General features: G+C 41.2%; 1 non-coding gene across 1 annotated transcript; it reads right to left on the bottom strand.

The window, feature by feature from the left end:
- Positions 1–1,754: 1,754 nt before the first annotated feature.
- On the bottom strand, positions 1,755–1,861 carry LOC141679665 (small nucleolar RNA R71). The gene has a single exon (XR_012558155.1). It is a non-coding gene; the product is annotated as a small nucleolar RNA R71 (small nucleolar RNA).
- Positions 1,862–4,830: the final 2,969 nt, after the last annotated feature.

Raw genomic sequence — 4,830 nt, 5'->3', positions numbered from 1 at the left:
ACTTCTATGTAATCTGAGTTTTATGGGACTATTATATAAGTAGATTTGAGACGTTTTTCACAGAGTATTAAGAGGAGATTATGTTTTAGATTGTGTTTTGCAAGAAGCGAAGGAGATAAGGAAGAAGACCGATTTAGCACACAGCAACAAAGAGGAAGCATATATTCTTGTGATTCTTGTTTCGTTGTAACGTTGGATGCTAGTTTTCTTGCTTTGACTTATTTACTCTTGTGACGTACTCCGTTTTAATATAATCAGTTTAGTTCTTATTTTCTTGTGTTTGTTATCATGATTTCAGATGAACCCATGATGGCGATAAGTTCTATTATGGGCTAATCGTGATCATGGGGTTGCAACGGATTTATTATAGAATTCTTTAGTTAATTGTTTAATACTTTAGTATGTGATGATTGCATGATATCTAGTATTGGTTGTGCGTATTCGTCTTATGTGCGTCGCGAACATATAAGATAGGGTGTTAATCTCTTGTGAAGCGACGGTGGATCTTGAGATTTAGAACTTGCCATGCTAGCATAGGTTCATGTACATTGTGCATGATTAGTGGGTAACTCTAACAGTTTTATTTGCCCTATGTAATCAAAAGGAATAACTTGTGCTTAAATCGTTGTGTTGTCAATTTCTGTAGACATATAGGAACTCAACATAATTGATGACTATTCAACTTCTATCTTAATTGTGGATGTTTGGTAGAATGGTATTAGTACAATAAAAGTTGGCTTTTATCATTTTCGTGTTATTCGATTAATATCATCACTGTCACATGCTAAAGGTAATAACTATGGATATAGAAGGAAGTAATAATGAAGTTGTGATCTCATGAGTGTTTTATTATTGATAAATTGAAGTGTTAGTTAAGTGGTTAATTAAGTAGTTAATTATAGTTAATATTTAATCAACAATTTTAAGTGTTATTATCTTAACATTGAGAAGTAATCATACATTGGTGAGTGAGATAAATTAGACAATAAATTAGTCTGAGTCTCTGAGGGAACAAACTAGAAAGTATTCTATATTACTTGCGAACGCGTATACTTGCGTGAATATTAGTGCGTGATTTCGCCCTAACAAGTTTTTGGCGCCGCTGCCGGGGATTCGGCGTATTTGTTTAGTTTATGTACTTACCATCATTGGTCATTAGGACTCAGTGATTAGGACGTAGTAGTTAATTACTCTTTTCGGTTGTGTTTCAGGTACTTTAGCAAGCGTTTATGCAAACTCGTTCTCGTGCTCGCAAGAGGACCTTAGATACAGCTGAAGGAAAAGACGAAGTTATTGATACTCCGGAGAAGTTAGATTTTGAGGATTCGGATTCAGGAACTGAGCAGAAAGAACCAGTAAACATGGGAGATCGTATTGTTCAAGCTGATCCAGCTCTTATGGATTTTTCTCGGCCTAAAATTGATGATATTCAGTCAAGCATCCTTCATCCGGCTATTCAAGCTAACACCTTTGAAATCAAGCCGGGCACTATTCAGATGGTGCAGAATTCTGTTTCTTTTGGAGGAGCGGCAACTGAAGACCCCAACATGCACATAAGGAATTTTGTCGAGATCTGCAGCACTTTTAAGTATAATGGCGTGACTGATGAGGCTATCAAGTTGAGGCTTTTCCCATTCTCACTGAGGGATAAAGCTAAAGACTGGTTACATTCTGAACCAGCTGGGTCCATCACTACATGGCAAGATCTTGCGCAAAAGTTTCTGGTGAAGTTTTATCCAATGGCAAAGACTGCTGCTATGAGGAGTGCTCTTACTCAGTTTGCGCAGCAACCTACAGAATCTATGTGCGAGGCTTGGGAACGCTACAAGGAAATGTTGAGAAAATGTCCACATCATGGAATGCCGGATTGGATGGTAATCACTGGTTTTTATAATGGTTTGGGGGCCCAATCTCGGCCCATGCTCGATGCAGCAGCTGGAGGCGCCTTATGGGCTAAAAGCTATACTGAGGCGTACAATCTTATTGAGACGATGGCTGCAAATGAGCATCAAAACCCAACTCAGAGGATGACATCAGGCAAGGTAGCTGGTATTCTGGAAGTTGATGCAGCCACCGCTATTGCAGCCCAGCTCCAAGCGCTATCAATGAAGGTTGATTCTTTGGCTACGTATGGAGTTAATCAAATAGCTATGGTTTGTGAGCTTTGTGCAGGTTCTCATGCTACGGATCAGTGTTCTCTTGTCAACGAATCTGTTCAGTATGTGAATAATTATCAGCGACAACAGCAGCCTGTGCCAGCGACCTATCATCCTAACAACAGAAATCATCCAAATTTCAGCTGGGGAAATAATCAGAATGCTATTCAGCCACCATATCAGCAAGGAGTGAGTAAACAGTTTAACCCACCTGGATTCCAGCAACCACAGCAGTATGCTACAAGACAATCATATCCTCAACAGGGAAGTGCAGCTGCACCTACTAGTGCTGATTTTGAGGAATTTAAGCTGTTGTGCAAGAGTCAGGCGGTTTCTATCAAGACCTTGGAAAATCAAATCGGTCAATTAGCCAATGCAGTGCTCAATCGTCAACCTGGCACTCTTCCCAGTGACACGGAAGTACCAGGCAGGAAGGAAGCTAAAGAGCAAGTCAAGGCTATTACCTTAAGGTCTGGAAAAGTAGCTGATGCTGAAAAGGCAAAAGAAGTCGAAGCTGAAGTTAGAGATGAAGAATCTAAGCAAAGGGAGAAAGCGGCGGAACCAAGGAAGACTACTGTTGAACACACTCTGCCTGAGGCTAATACATGGGAGAAACAGCTCTATCCTCCACCACCTTTTCCTAAGAGATTACAGCAACAAAAGCTGGATAGACAGTTCGAGAAGTTTCTGGAGGTGTTCAAGAAACTTCACATCAATATACCTTTCGCTGAGGCTCTGGAACAAATGCCTAGTTATGCGAAGTTTATGAAGACTATTCTTTCAAGGAAGGTGAAACTGGATGACCTTGAAACCGTTGCTCTCACGGAAGAATGCAGCGCGGTTCTGCAACAAAAGTTACCACCAAAACTGAAAGATCCAGGAAGCTTCACCATTCCTTGCACCATTGGCAATCTAACTTTTGACAAGTGCCTTTGTGATTTGGGAGCAAGCATTAATCTGACGCCGTTGTCGATCTTTAAAAAACTGGATCTGCCTGATCCAAAACCCACATACATGTCGCTACAATTGGCGGACCGTTCCATTACTTACCCAAGGGGCATAGTTGAGGATGTGCTCGTCAAGGTGGATAAGCTCTTCTTTCCTGCTGATTTTGTTATTCTGGATTTTGAGGAAGATAAGAAGATTCCCATAATCTTGGGGAGGCCTTTCTTGGCTACTGGTCGTACCTTGATATTTGTACAAAAAGGGGAACTTACTATGCGGGTTCAAGATCAGGATGTGACCTTCAACGTATTCAAGGCAATGAAATTCCCTATAGAAGATGAGGAGTGCTTAAAAGTGGATGTGATTGATTCTGCGGTTACTTCGGAACTCGATCACATGCTAATGTCTGATGCATTGGAAAAGGCCTTAGTGGGGGAATTTGACAGTGATGATGAAGATAGCAACGAGCAATTACAATATCTGAACGCTTCTCCCTGGAAGCGAAAGCTAGATATACCATTTGAATCTCTTGGTACTTCTGACCTCAAGAACGCTGAAGGGAAGCTCAAACCATCAATAGAGGAAGCGCCTACCTTAGAGCTCAAACTATTACCTGAACACTTGAGGTATGCCTTTTTAGGTGATTCATCTACATTACCTGTTATTATTTCAGCTGACCTTTCAGGTAGTGAGGAAGACAAGCTCTTAAGGATTTTGAGAGAATTCAAATCGGCTATAGGATGGACCATAGCAGACATCAAGGGGATAAGTCCTTCATATTGTATGCATAAAATTCTGTTAGAGGAAGGTAGTAAGCCAACTGTGGAACAGCAGCGAAGACTGAACCCGATCATGAAGGAGGTGGTGAAGAAAGAAATTCTGAAATGGCTAGATGCAGGCATCATTTATCCTATTTCTGACAGCTCGTGGGTGAGCCCCGTGCAATGTGTACCTAAGAAAGGAGGTAACACTGTGGTCGCAAATGAAAAGAATGAGCTCATCCCTACTCGAACAGTTACAGGATGGAGAGTATGCATGGATTATAGAAAATTGAACAAAGCCACAAGGAAGGATCACTTCCCTCTCCCATTCATTGATCAAATGCTTGACAGATTGGCGGGACATGAGTATTTTTGTCTTCTGGATGGGTATTCCGGGTATAATCAGATTTGTATTGCACCAGAGGATCAGGAAAAGACTACCTTCACATTTGCTTTTCGAAGAGTTTCGTTTGGGTTATGTGGCACCCCGGCCACCTTTCAGAGATGTATGATGGCTATATTCTCTGACATGATTGGAAATAATGTCGAAGTGTTCATGGATGACTTCTCCGTCTTTGGACACTCATATGATGAATGTTTGAATAATCTGCGCGCCGTACTCAAAAGATGCGTGGAAACTAATTTGGTGCTTAATTGGGAGAAATGTCATTTTATGGTGCGTGAAGGAATTATCCTTGGGCATAAGGTCTCTAGCAAAGGTCTGGAGGTGGACAAGGCCAAGGTGGGAGTCATTGAAAATCTTCCCCCACCTAATTCGGTGAAAGGAATCCGTAGTTTTCTCGGTCATGCGGGTTTTTATCGGCGATTCATCAAGGACTTTTCAAAGATATCTAAGCCGTTGTGCAATTTACTTGAGAAAGATGTGCCTTTCAAATTTGATGATGAATATTTGGCAGCATTCGAGACTCTCAAGGAGAGTTTGATCACGGCACCAGTTATTACAGCAC

The sequence above is a fragment of the Apium graveolens genome, chromosome 1 (assembly GCF_009905375.1).
Source record: "Apium graveolens cultivar Ventura chromosome 1, ASM990537v1, whole genome shotgun sequence".
Classification (NCBI taxonomy): domain Eukaryota; kingdom Viridiplantae; phylum Streptophyta; class Magnoliopsida; order Apiales; family Apiaceae; genus Apium; species Apium graveolens.
Note: the sequence above shows the minus strand (reverse complement) of the source record. Positions and strands in the feature narration are given on the sequence as shown.